Genomic DNA, 15,557 nt, shown 5'->3' on the forward strand with positions numbered 1-15,557 from the left:
AAACAGTGTACCAGGGTTCCCTTTTCTCCATATCCTCACTCATATTTATTATTTTTTGACATTTGGTATTCGGCATACCTATTCTAACAGGTATGGGGTGGTATATCATAGTGGTTTTGATTTGTATTTCCTTGATTGTTATTGATGTTGATGCTTTTCATACACCTATTGACCTTTTTGTGTCTTCTTTGGAAAAATGTCTATTCATGTTCTTTGCCCATTTTAAAATTGGGTTTCTTTGTTAGTAGAGCAGCTTAATTCCTAATATACATTTAATAACTATTCCAGGATCTATATCTATGTAAAGACAACTAGATGTGTGTAGAAAAGTTCACAGTCACAATGTCCTCCTACACCAAAAAAGAAAAGATTAACCAGCAGTGAAAGACAAATATGTTAGGCATTTTAGGGAGAGTGAAAGATGTTTTATCCAGAGACGCGTCATAGTAAATAAGAAAGCATCGGTTTTGGACGCAGATGTCCTTGAATTTGGCTATGAAACCTCAGCTCAGTCACATAACAAGGTAGCACTATGTTTCCTCATGTGTAATATGGTAATACTTGCTCCATATACTCATCTCCCACCTCTTGTCCTCTACTTAACCACTCCCTGATACACCAAGTTCAGAGTAATGTGCACTTTAATTCATTTCTATTTTGTGTTTAGGAATTTTAGATCATTTTGCCATCTGTCATACTAGAACTGGAACCGGGTTTTGAGAGTTGTTCCGTTCTTATTGCTAATGGTTTTAGTTCAAACTTAACATTGTAAACTCAGAGTGATAATATGATTTCTTTCCAGACTCATCACAGATTTGTTTATGTAAAGGTTGGTAAATTTTTAGATATAAAAATAGCTGTTGTCAGAAAAATATCAAGTAGTTTTAGCCTTTAACAAAACTCATACTTGACAAAGTTTCACAAAGATTTGTAATGTAATGACAAAGGAGAATATTGACATTTGGACTTATCTTTTAATTCTCTCATCTTAACACAGCTAAGATTTCTCCTTTTTTTTTATTCTTGTTTTAGAAAATGAAAAGCTTTCTTAAGACAACAGGACAGGCTGGGCGTGGTGGCTCATGCTTGTAATCCCAGCACTTTGGGAGGCCGAGGTGGGCGGATCATGAGGTCAGGAGATCCAGACCATCCTGGCTAACACGGTGAAACGCTGTCTCTACTAAAAAAATACAAAAAATTAGCCGGGTGTGGTGGCGGGGTGCCTGTAGTCCCAGCTACATGGGAATGGCATGATCCCAGAAGGCGGAGCTTGCAGTGAGCGGAGATGTGTCACTGCACTCCAACCTGGGAGACAAAGCGAGAATCCGTCTCAAAAAAAAAAAAAAGACAATAGGACAGACACCTGTGTTTGAAACTGAAAATCTGAGGATCATCTTCCCTTTGTAAAGAGATACAATGAAATATTATTTAAATATCATCATCTGGTATATTTAACCTGCAGTTTTATTTATAAAAATGTTATCTCTAACTTTTTCAGAGCACATGGATTTGCCCCATTCATGTCTCTTAGACAGTCATTAATCTATCCCGGGTAATTTTACAGTTAGTACAGCTGTATTTTAAAAACCTTTTATTCTTTTTAAAGCATATCATATTGAGTTTACTTTGCATCCATAAGATGTAGTGTATTTCCGGCACTGAAAAAGCTCTGTGGTTAATATGAAAAAAATTGCATAATGAATATTCATTTCTTCAATTGTTTTATAATCTATTTGGACTAACAGTAGTTCCATAGGAGAAACAATGCATAGCAGCTTATAAACTTCACTGAATTACGTAGTCACAATAATTCAGTGAGGTGTAGTGTAAATTCAGAGAAAAGTAAGACCAGTGGGCTATAGTAGTTGAAATTTTAATAGAATTTATAACACTTCAGTTGGCTTTGGAACACAGGTAGAATGTGGACAGCTGAAGAGATGGAACTGGGCAGAGTGACATGGGCTACGGGGGATGAAAAGGAATGTATTCTGATGGAAGCAGAACTTATTTGGGAAGTCATAGGATGTTAGATTGATAACTAAAATGGGATGCTGTTTCCCAAGCCTTGGAAACCTGTCAGTGTAAGGAGAATGGGCTTTTTCCCATAATCACTAGAACCACAGTATGAACTTGTGCAAGATTGTAACATGATGAAAGTGGTATTTTAGGAAATTTAATCTAGAGGATGTTTATAGTGTGCATTGAAGGTGGCAAAAACTGTCATTTAGGCAGTAAAAATGAGCTGAAATTGTTCAGAATTGAGCTATGATATTAAGGATTGAAAAGATGGAACAATTTTGAACGCTTTTCAAGGACAACTGAGAATACAGTATGAAGAAAAAAAGCAAAGGGTTAAAACTGGCTCCAAAGCTATTGGGCAATGCTTTTTCGATTTGAAAGAAACTTGTTAAAACCCAATGTTTTACCTGCCATTGAGTTTAAAATGCCTTTGATTTCCTTGTTTAGTAATTATTGTTCCATAACATTTCCAAAAAGTCTACAAAATTCCTATTAAGCAAAACAGAAAAATTACAAAGAACTGGTAATGAATGGTTAGAAACACATACTTGTGCAGAAGGTATCTTTATACGTAGGGTAACAGTTACCAATAGGGAGATATTTGTTCTAGATAAGTTATGCAGCCTTAATACCCAGCCATAGTCTTGAAAACAAAGGGGGAGGTATGAAGTATTTTTAATAAGCAGTACTAGGTGGCAGGAATGAGCCTGTAATTTTCAGAGAATTACCTCAGAGACCAGCCTAGTAACAGCGGACATCTCAGGTAGAAAGCAGATTGGTTAAATAGAACTATGACTATATGTCTGCATACAAACAAAAACAACAAAAGAGAAACAATAAGGGTAGATTTGCATGTGTCAGTCTTACAAAAATATCAGTGTTGAGAAACATTTCCAGCAAACATCTACCAAGTTTTCAGGAATTTGGCTAAATATACTTTTTTTTCCCCTGACATTTTTAAAGTATTTTATCTAGTCTACATAAATAAATATTGTGTGCTTTCAAAATTCATCAGGGACTATATAAATCCTATGTATCAAAACATAAACTTGATTTCAAAATATGATTAATGTAGCTGAGAATATACAATGCTCTTGGAACAAAAAAAAACACACACACACAAGAGAATTGATATGATGGTCCATATGTTCTTTGGTAGTTACAGAAATGGAATAGAAAATGAAGATCAGATAAGTTTCAGCTTGTTGTTTGTTTTTTGTTTTGCACATTAGATGCAGCAATTGAAAAATCATATTCCCAGTGAAGATTTTAGAGGTGAAATTCTATTCACCACTTCATTCCTTTGGGAACCTCTTGTGTCTTCACTGCAACTAAAAACACTTCAGCTTTGCCTGAAGCATATTTTGTGATTCTTAAAAATAACATGAATTTAAGCAAATTCTGAATTTTTTCTTCCTCCCAACTATGTTGCTTATACTTAAATAAAACATACATCTTGGATTTTGGTCTTATGTTTTAAATTATGCATGTATTTTGGTCTTCAAGGAAATCTGAACTGAATATCCATGCTTTCTTTTTTTTAAAAAAGACAACAACAAAATGTATGGATAAACCAAGTTCCCAAACTAATCAAGACACAAAGAGCATTATAATCTGCAAGCCAGTGTATTTTTCTGCATAGGGTCCATGATCTTTTAATCCCACTTACCCATTGGACGTCAATTTCAGTCTCCTGATAACTTAACCAGTAGAATGGCATCGTGGCTTAAATAACAAAGAAAATAATATCTCTACTAAAAAAAAAATAGTAATAGCAAAATTAAGCACCTACTATATTCTAGGTTATTTATATATTAATTAAATTAATGCATCCAACAGACAAATGAAAAAATGCTCATTATCACTGGTCGTTAGAGAAATGGAAATCAAAACCACAATGAGATACCATCTCACGCCAGTGAGAATGGTGATCATTAAAAAGTCAGGAAACAACAGATGCTGGAGAGGATGTGGAGAAATACCTTTTACACTGTTGGTGGGAGTGTAAATTACTTCAACCATTGTGGAACACAGTGTGGAGACTCCTCAAGGGCTTAGAACTAGAAATACCATTTGACTCAGCAATCCCATTATTGGGTGTCTATACAAAGGATTATAAATCATTCTACTATAAAGACACATGCATACGTATGTTTATTGGGGCACTATTCACAACAGCAAAGACTTGGAACCAACCCAAATGTCCATCAATGACAGACTGGATAAAGAAAATGTGGCACATATACACCATGGAATGCTATGTAGTCATAGAAAAGGATGATTTCGTGTCCTTTGCAGGGACATGGATGAAGCTGGAAACCGTCATTCTCAGGAAACTATCACAAGAACAGAAAACCAAACACCGCATGTTCTCACTCATAAGTGGGAGTTGAACAATGAGAATACATGGACACAGGGAGGAAACATCACACACCGGGGCCTGTGGGGGGGTGGGCAACTAGGGGAGGGATAGCGTAAGGAGAAATACCTGATGTGACAGGTTGATGAGTGCAGCTAACCACCATGGCACGTGTGTGCTATGTAACAGAACTGCACGTTCTGCACATGTACCCCAGAACTTAAAGTATAATTAAAAAAAATTAACGCCAAAACCCTATGAAGATATTAGCATAATTATCCCCATTTTATGGATGAGGGAAGTTAGGAACAAAATGAATCAGTAATTTGTCCAAGTCACACACCTAGGAAGGGGCAAAGACATGAACTCAGATTCTGACATTCTGACCTCTGAGATCATTTCTTTAATACTATGCAATAGAACTGCTCTATTGACACAATTTGTGAGGAACTGCCTTTCTGAGATAGAATTAAGGAGCAACGATGATGCAGGACAGGCCAGCCCCCCAACTGTAGTTTATCTTGGGAGAGTTCTTGGCTTTGCTTGGGAAAGAATTCAAGAGCCAGCAGTATTTATTCATTTATTTATTTATTATTTTACTTTATTTTATTTTAGGTTCAGGGGCACATACGAAGGTTTATTACATAGGTAAACACGTATAATGGTTTTTTTGTACAGATTACTTCATCACCCAGGAATTAAGCCAGCACTCAATAGCTACGTTTTCTGCTCCTCTTCCTCCTCTCACCCTCCACCCTCAAGTAGGCACCAGTGTTTATTGTTTCCTTCAGTGTATTCATAAATTATTATTATTTAGATCCAACTTATAAATGAGAACATGTAGTATTTGGTTTTCTGTTCCTGCATTAATTTTATGATCACCTCCCGCTCCAGTTTTGTTCCCACAAAGCACATGATCTCATTAATTTTTATGGCTGCATAGTATTCCATAGCATATATATACCACAGTTTCTTTATTCAGCCTGATATTAATGGCCATTTAGATTGATTCCATGTCCTTCTATTGTGAATAGTGCTGTAATAAACATTCACATGAATGTGTCTTTATGGCAGAATGATTTATAGTCCTCTAGGTATATACCCAAAATGGGATTGCTGGGTCGAATGGCAGTTCTTCTTTTAGCTCTCTGAGGAATCACCATACTGCTTTCTACAACAGTTGGACTAATTCATACTCCCACCAACAGTGTGTAAGTGTTCCCTTTTCTCCTCAACTTTGCCAGTATCTAGTATTTTTTTAATAGCCATTTTGACTGGTGGAAGGTGATATCTCATTGTTTTTGATTGACATTTTTCTAATGATAAGTTACATGGAGCTTTTTTTCATATGGTTCTTGGCCACATGTATGTCTTCTTTTGGAAAGTGTCTGTTCATGTTCTTTGCCCACTTTTTAATGGGTTTTATTTTGCTTGTAAATATATTTAAGCTGCTTATAGATGCTGGATATTAGAGCTTTGTCAGATGCATAGTTTGCAAATATTTTCTCTCATTCTGTAGGTTTACTCTGTTGATTGTTTGTTTTGCTGTGCAGACGGTTTTAAGTTTAATTAGATTCCACTTGTGAATTTTTGCTTTTGTTGCAATAGCTTTTGGTGTCTTCATAATGAAATCATTGCAAGTTCCTATGTCCAGGATGATATTGCCTAGGTTATCTTCCAAGGTTTTTACAGTTTTGGGTTTTATATTCAAGTGTTTAATCCATCTTGAGTTGATTTTTTTATATGGTGTGAGAAAGGGGGCAGCTTCAGTCTTCTGCAGATGGCTAGCCAGTTACCCCAGCACCATTTATTGAACAGAGAGCATTTCCCTGTTGCTTGTTTTTGTCAGGTTTGTCAAAGATCATATGGTTGTTGCTGCACAACCTTATATCTGGGCTCTTTATTGTTTTCCATTGGTCTATGTGCCTGTTTTTGTACCATTACCATGCTTTTTTGGTTACTGCAGCCTTGTAATATAGTTGGAAGTCTAGTAACATAATGTCTCCAGCTTTGTTCTATTTGCTTAGGATTGCCTTGACTCTTCAGGCTCTTTTTTGGTTCCATAGGAATTTTAAAATAGTTTATTTTTTCTAGTTCTATGAAGAAAGTAATTGATAGTTTGATAGGAATAGCATTAAATCAGTAAATTGCTTTGGGCAGTATGGTCATTTTAATGATATGATTCTTCCTCTCCATGAGCATAGAATGTTTTTCTGTTTGTTTGTGTCTTCGATGATTTAGTTACCAGTGTTTTGTAATTCTCATTGTAGAGATCTTTCACTTTCCTGGTTAGCTGTATTTCTAGGTATTTTATTCTTTTTGTGGCAATTGTGAATGGTATTGAGTTCCTTATTTGGTTCTTGGCTTGGTTGTTGTTGTTGTATTGGAATGCTAGTGCTAGTGATTTTTGTAGATGGATTTTGTATTCTGAAGCTTGTTGATGTTTATCAGCTGGCATAGCTTTTGGGCTGCGACTGTGAGGTTTTCTAGATATTGAATCATGCCATCTGAAAACGCAAATAGTTTGACTTCCTCTCTTCGCATTTGGATGCACTTTCTTCTTTTTGCCTAATTGCTCTGGCTAGGACTTCCAACACTATGTTGAATAGCAACGGTGGGAGAGAGGGCATCCTTGTCTTGTGCTGGCTTTCAAAGGAAATGTTTCCAACTTTTGCTCATTCAGTATGTTGGCTGTGGGCTTGTCATAGATGCCTCCTTGTTTTGAGGTATGTTTTTTCAATACCTGGTTTGTTGACAGTTTTGAACAGGAAGGGGTATTGAATTTTATCAAAAGCCTTTTCTGTGCCTGTTGAGACAATCATGTGGTTTTTGTCCTTGTTTTTTTTATGTGATTTATCACATTTATTGATTTTAAAATGTACATACAAGTAGTAACAGTAAAATAAACCAAGCTGAGGAAAGAATCCCAGAACTTAAAGACTGGATGTCTGAAGTAAGGCAGTGAGACAAAAATAAATAAGAATAAAAAGATATGAATAAAGCCTCTAAATATGGGATTATGTAAAGAGGACAAATCTAAAATCATTGGCATCTCTGAAAGGGAGGAGGAGAGAGCAAACAACCTGGAAAACATATTTCAGGATATGGTTAATGAAACTTCCCCAACCTTGCTAGAGAGGCCAACCGTCAAATTCAGGAAATACAGAGAACTCCGTCAAGACTCTATGCAAGAAAATCATCCCCAAGACACATAATCATCAGATTTTCCAAGGCCAAAATTAAATGAATAATTTTAAAGGCAGCTAAAGAGAGAAATGGCAGGTCACCTACAAAGAAAACACCATCAGGTTAACTGCAGACTTCTCAGCTGAAATCCTACAAGCCAGAAGAGTTTGGGGACCTATATTCAACATTATTAAAGAAAAAAAATCTTAAACTAGGAATTTCACATTCATCCAACCTAAGCTTGCTAAACAAAGGAGAAATAAGATCCTTTTAAGATAAGCAAATGTTGAGGGAATTTGTTACCCACCAGACCTGCCTTACAAGAGAACTTGAAAGCATTACTAAATATAGAAAGGAAAGTTCATATGAGCTATTACAAAAAGACACTTAAACACACAAACCAGTGTCACTGTGAAGCAACCACTCCAATAAGCCAACATAATAACCAGCTAACAACACAATGATGGGATCAAACCCACACATATCCATACTAACCTTGAATGTAAATGAACTAAATGCACCACTTAAAAGACACAGAGTGGCAAGCTGGATAAAAAAGAAAGACTTAGTGGTATGCTGTTATCATGAGACCGATCTCACATGTAATGACACTCATAGGCTCAAAATAAAGGGATGAAGGAAAATCTACCAAGCAAACAGAAAACAGAAAAAATCAGGGGTTGCAATCCTGACTTCAGATAAAACAATTTCAAACCAACAAAGATCAAAAAAGACAAAGGCATTATATAATAGTAAAGGGTTCAATTCAACAAGAAACCTAACTATCCTAAATATGTATGCACCCAACATAGGAGCACCCAGATTCATAAAACAAGTTGTTAGAGACCTACAAAGAGACACAGAGTCCCACATAGTAATAATGGGAGACTATAACACTCCACTGACAGTATTAGACAGATCATCAAGGCAGAAAATTAACAAAGATATTCAGTACCGGAACTCAACATTGGATCAAATGGATCTGATAGACCTTTTCAGAACTCTCCACCAAAAAACAACAGAATACACATTCTTCTCATTGCCACATGCCACTTACTCTAAAACCGACCACATAATTTTACATAAAACAATCCTCAGCAAATGCAGAAGAACCACAATCATACCAAACACACTTTTTGGACCACATTCAAGTAAAAAATAGAAGTCAGGACTAAGAAGATTGCTTAAAACCATACAATTTTGTGGACATTAAACAACATGCCCCTAAGTGATTTTTAGGTAAATAATGAAATTAAGGCAGAAATCAAGAGGTTTTTCAAAACTAATGGGAACAAAAATGCAACATACCAGAATCTCTGGGACACAGCTAAGTCAGTGTTAAGAGGGAAATTTATAGAACTAAATGCCCATATCAAAAAGTTACATAGTCCTCAGATTAACAATATAACCTCACAACTGAAAGAATTAGAGAAGCAAGAACAAATCAACCCTATAGCTAGCAGAAGAGGAGAAATAATATTAGAAGCTGAAGTGAAGGAAATTGGCAAAAACAAAACAAAACAAAACAACAACATTCAGAAGTTCAGTGTATCCAGGAGTTGGTTTTATGAAAGAAATAATAGGATAGGCCACTAGCTGGAATAATAAAGGAGATAAGAGAGAAGATCCAAATAAACACAATTAGAAATGATGAAGAGAACGCTACCACTGACCTGATGGAAATAAAATTAGCAATCAGAAACTACTGTGAACACCTCTATGCACACAGACTAGAAAACCTAGAATATATGGATAGATTCTTCGACATATACAGCCTCCCAAGACTGAACCAGGAAGAAATTGATTTCCTGAACAGACCAATAATGAGTTCTGAAATTGAGTAAGTAATAAATAGCCTACGAACCAATAAAAAAGCCCAGGACCTGATGAATTCACAGGCAGATTCTACCAGATGTACAAAGAAAAGCTTATACCATTTCTACAGAAACTATTCCAAAAAACTGAGGAGGAGGGACTCTTCCCCAACTCTTTCTATGAAGCCAGTGTAATCCTGATACCAAAACCTGGCAGAGACACTATAACAAAAAAAGAAAAAACTTCAGGCCAATATCCTTGATGAACATCAATGCAAAAACCAAAAAAAAATTAGCATACCAAATCCAGCAGCATATCAAAAAGCTAATCTATTATGATCAAGTAGGCTTCATCCCTGGGATACAATGTTGGTTCAGCATAAGCAGGTTTATTGAGGTGGCCATGTACAGCAGAGCGGGTGCTCCTTGTGGAGGAATGCCAACCCATAGGCACTGCACTCAGATCAGCAGGGTATGGGCTGTTCGTTAGTTGCATTTATATCCACTTTTAATTACATGCAAATTAAGGGTTGGGCTATTCATAAATATCTGGAGAAAGGAGTGGTTATTTCTGGATGTTGCCATGGTACTTGTGGACTGTCATGATGCTGGTAGGGGTGTCATATGCTGATAAACATCAAAGGCAACTAGAGACAGCCTTTGGCATCACTGGCTTGTTCCAGCCAGTTTCTTGATTTCATCTTGTCAGGATCAGAACATAAATCCTGCTGTTCTCCTACCTTATTTTCTCGCATTAGAGATTATATACTACTCCTTAATGTTAAAGGGCTTGTAGAAGAGTGGAGGTCCATCTTCTGTAACTGCTTCCTGCTGATCTTATGAGTGTAGGCACTTGCTAACACTGGAGGAGTAGAAACTCTTGTCATCTGATGTAAGGAGGCCAAAGGCAGTATATCTCTGTTTCTTGGGTCAGAAGGCAGGATGAATTGGAAGCCTTGTGACAACATTGTCTTTAAATGGAATTGTTGTAATCTGGAAGACACAAACTTTACTAAGAGGTAACAAGCAAGGGCCAAAAATACAACACTAGTCCAAGATTACATTTGCCAAGGTCTAGGGACTCTTGAATTCTCTTTAGTGCCTCACCTTTGTTGGTGGCCAATGATTCTGGGGTTTGAGTCTAATTCCTTAGGGTTGTCTCAGGTAGGCAAAGCCACTCCAAGAAGCCACTACATTGTTGCTGCCCTGCTTTCCACCAGAAATAATGCTATTGTTTGTTTATTTCTGGTGTTATTGGGCCTTACAGGGTTATAGACAGTGACTGTCAGAGGGGCAGTGGTGACCAACATACATTTTTGTTTTGATATACAAAACATTTTGTTTTTATGTACAAGTTTTTGATATACAAAATAAAGCTACTCCTAAAAGAATAGCTGACTCTCCAGGGAGTCAGGAGTAGTTAGTTGCAGGGTCAGATTTCTTTCCAATCATAACCACAGACAAAAGTGCGCCCAGTTAGGGCACAAATTGAGGCCATATGTGGTGTAACGTCTATTCTCTGCTTCCAAGATGGATCTATAGAGTTATTTTCCCCAAATTCCAATGAGAGTGGTCAAATAGCTCCTATTTTCCAGAAGGGGGAACACTTCCATCTTCCTAGATCAGGCGGTTGCTTTCTCCTTGCATGTATTGACCTTGGCGGTGGCATCATGTATGACTTCCTTACTTAGAAGTTGAATCCCATTTATCTTAGTGCAGCCTTGGTACTTGGAAACTAGGGTTGGAACAGAGCATTGTGGGGAAACTTCCATTCTTGTGTCATTAACACGGCAATGGGTGCAAAAGATAGTGTCATTACATCACTGGAGATACCAGTACCCAATCTCCCAGGTGCAGATAACAGTGGTGGAGGAAGTTAGGTAGAGTCTGTTAAGTGGGGGAGAATTCCAGCTAACAAGTAGTGGTCTGTGTACTAAGGCATCACGGTGGATAATTAGGAGGTCCAGAGACATGGTCGTTAGATTTTCCAGATGTGCCAGAACATGGAACTCTCTATCCTGGGGATGTTGATGACAGATTCGGCAACCAAGAAGATTATTCCTTGATGCTATACTTTTTTGAAATATTTACTACAGAGTCTTCTCCCACCCACACTGAAATCGGTTAACTGGGGGAGCAAACAGGATTATCAGAGGCACTATGATGTCTGGCTGGACCTTAGAGTGGCCTCTACACCCAACAAGGACAAAAGATGTGTTTCCTAGGAGGAAGCAGTTGTTCAAAGCAGTGGGGAAGGAGTATTATGATTAAGAAGAGAAAAATTGATATTTCTATGCTTACCACAGCACCACATCTCTGTACCAAACTGAGCGTTGGTCCTTTTACAAAGGTAATGGACCAAAGGAGAAGAAGTTGTTATATGAAAAAGATACTTTCACGCATATGCTTATCACAACACAATACACAATTACAAAGATGTGGAACCAACCTAAGTGCCGCCAACTAATGAGTGGTTAAAGAAAATGTGATATATATACAACCATGGACTACTATTCAGCCGTTAAAAGGAACAAAATAATGTCTTCTGCAGCAAGTTGGATGGAGCTGAAGTCCATTATTCTAAGTGAAGTAACATGGGGAGAAAACCAAAAAACATATGTTCTCACTGATAAGTGAGAGGTAAATTATGAGTACCCAAAGACTACAGAGTGGTGTTAATATAATACTCAGAAGGGGGAGAGTAGAAGAGGTGCTAGAGATTATAAAACTACACAGGTATACTGTACACTACTCAGGTGATGGGTGCTCTAAAATCTCAGAATTCACTACTATTTAATTCATCCATGTAACAAAAAAAAATGTGTATCCTAAAAGCTATTGAAATAATAATAATTAAAGAAAGAAAAAGGTCAGGCACAGTGACTTAACACCTGTAATCCAAGCACTTTGGGAGAAAAGGCAGGCTGATCACCAGGTCAGGAGATCGAGACCATCCTGGCTAACACGGTGAAATCCTGTCTCTACTAAAAATACAGAAAATTAGCCGGGCGTGGAGGCGGACGCCTGTAGTCCCAGCTACTCAGGAGGCTGAGGCAGGAGAATTACTTGAACCTGGGTGGCGGAGGTTGCAGTGAGCTGACGTGGCACCACTGCACCCCAGCCTGGGCGACAGAACGAGACTCCGTAAAAAAAAAAAAAAGAAAACAACTGTGACCAACAACTCTAGAAACAACTCTGACAGACAACTCTAGGAATGGGCTGACTGGTCTGATTAGGCTGATGGTGCCTACAGTAGACCACGAGACATTGACCAAGAACGCAGTGATTAACTGCCCATCTGAGACTGCACACGACCATTTCACAAAAATGTTTTGATGATTTCTCTTAACTTCTCTTAAAACTGTAACAAAAATTACTTTACCCAAGTTCTATTCTATAGCTTTCCTTGTCTTACCTATCAGGGAAAATGAAGTTTAGCCACATGGACAGATCTCAATCTTTGAATAAATAATTTGAATCCAACTATGTTTTGTAAAGTGGTGAATTTTATATTGCTATCTTATGACTAGAATTCTGAGGTAAAAGCAAATGGGTCAGTGTTCCATCTTTCTGTTAAAAACTTAAAAAACTCCTGATCCAGAGGCACAACTTGGAGAGGTGGTTTTTGAATGCTACTTCACTGCCTCCTTTCAGGTTTTGGCTTCTCCAATAAAGCTAACTTTCGTTTAGTTAAAAAAAAAAAAAAAAAGAAGTAGTGGGTGGCCTTCAGGGACTCACAAGTGTAGGTAACATTGTTTGTATCTGAAACCTGTGGGGGCTCATAAGAAACAGGTTTAATCCTGGATAGATGTACTCAGCTGGTGATCCCCTGAAGCTTAATGACAGTGGGGATACTTCACAACACCTGATAGGGGCCCTTCCATTTTGGTTGTAATTCATCCTTGGGGGATCCTTCTTTTCAAATTTTCAGCAAGACTAAGTCTCTTGGTTGAACGGGGGAGTTAATTCTTTCCCTTTTTGGGAAGGGCAATGCTTTATTTCCATATTCTTGAAAGGCCTTTTGAATCTGACCTAAATTCCAAATAGGGGGCATAGTGAGGCATGTCTGGCCCCTGTTTCCCATCATGAACTGAATTAGTTTTTCAGTTTTCTATAGCCAATTAAACATTTTAGTCCAGGTGAGAATGGAGGTTGCCCAACACTCATTAGCCCTTAAAACTTTTTTTAAGCAATCTAAGAATTAAAAACCAAAGGCCAAACATAAAGTTACACATCAAGAACAACAAGGAGCATAAAATCAAGTTATCCTGGAGGAAACAATGCTTTTATAGACCTCTACGATAAAATATTTCAGCGTAAGTTAATATCAAGAGTTAAAACTGGAGAAGAAAAAGTCACAGGAGCAGATGAAAAAGCTGGAACATTATTGTGTTAGGCCTTCTCAAAGGGAGAAAGAATTGAAAACAGCAAGGCACAACAGTAGTTGAATATGAGATATGAATCTGAGAAGTTTTAAAAGGAACAGGTTATAGAATTAAAATAAAAATTTCTTCTAATTAAGAACAAATCAATAACTTAAGAATAACTTGCTTTAACATGGGGGTCCATTCTCTAGAAAGACAATTATAAACAATTCCTTTCTAATGACAGCCACCTAATTGCACACAAAATTCCTTCATAAATTTTCTTTCACAAACTTTATCATGACTTATACAGACTGTCACATGCTTGTACTTTCAGACTTGTCCCATGCTATCTCTTTCTTAAAGAACTGGAACAAGAACTTGAAGAAATAATTTGAATCCAACTATATTTTGTACTCTAGAACAAGAATTCAGCATACAAGACTTTTGTTTATTCCCTTCTTTACCAAAAATACATATTTTATCTATAACTTTATTTATATTTGTCTTTCCTTCTTATTAGTTCCTTTCTACCTCATTTCATAAATAACCTTTTCAAGTTGGTAATTTGAATTAACCTTTACATAGCTTTTGAATTAGACGAAGTTATTCTTTTCCTTGATAAAAAGACATCTTTTTCTGGCACATATTATATAAACCAACGAAGCAAGAAATCCTGAACTCTGTACCAGATGTTAGCATTTTAAAGATGAGAACCATTTCACAATTTTTACAAACTTATCTTCCCATATATTATGATAATACTTTCTTAATTGGAAATGACCCAGACATCCAGTAAACATCCAAAATGATTTTAAGATTTTAAGTTATACAAAAAGTTCACTTACAAGCATTTATCTCATTACATTTACCTAATTTATTATTACTTGTAAAAATTGTGATTAGCAAGTTTACTTTTAAAAATTGTGCTATTAGACAAATCTAGTCATCATTCAAAGTTGCTTCCTGATTAAACATTTTTAAAGTCTGAACATTAGGTGAACACCTAAGTAAGAATCTTACAGTTGAATACATGAGCATTTTGCTGATAACCCTGAAGATTTAGGTGTTTTTATTGAACCAACAGTCTTAAATTAGTCTGATTTATCAAAATTTGAAAATTCTGAAGACATTTCTGTTTTTATCGGTAATTTTAAAGCCAGTTTTATTTACCAAATATTCACATGAATTTGAAAACATTTGGACTTAATTTATGAATATTCATTTGCTTATAAGGTAATTTGATAGCATGCTAGACACAACACATAACACATGTACATACACATAAACATATTTAAATATGTGTATACACACAGAAAGACGGAATACTTACCCATTTGCTTTTACCTCAGAATTCTAGTCATAAGATAGCAGTATAAAATTCACCACTTTAAAAAATATAGCTGGATTCTAATTATTTCTTCAAAGATTGAGATCTGTCCATGTGGCTAAACTTCATTTTCCCTGATAGGTAAGCCAAGGAAAGCTATAGAATAGAACTTGGGTAAAGTAGTTTTTATTACAATTTCCATTTATTTATTTTTTTTTTTATTTTCATTATACTTTAAGTTCTAGGGTACATGTGCATAACGTGCAGGTTTGTTACATACGTATACTTGTGCCATGTTGGTGTGCTGCACCCAACTCGTCAGCACCCATCAATTCATCATTTATATCATGTATAACTCCCCAATGCAATCCTTCCCCCCTCCCCTCTCCCCATGATAGGCCCCAGTGTGTGATGTTCCCCTTCCCGAGTCCAAGTGATCTCATTGTTCAGTTCCCACCTATGAGTGAGAAGATGCGGTGTTTGGT

The sequence above is a fragment of the Colobus angolensis genome, unplaced genomic scaffold (genome assembly GCF_000951035.1).
Source record: "Colobus angolensis palliatus isolate OR3802 unplaced genomic scaffold, Cang.pa_1.0 Scaffold71, whole genome shotgun sequence".
NCBI lineage: Eukaryota > Metazoa > Chordata > Mammalia > Primates > Cercopithecidae > Colobus > Colobus angolensis.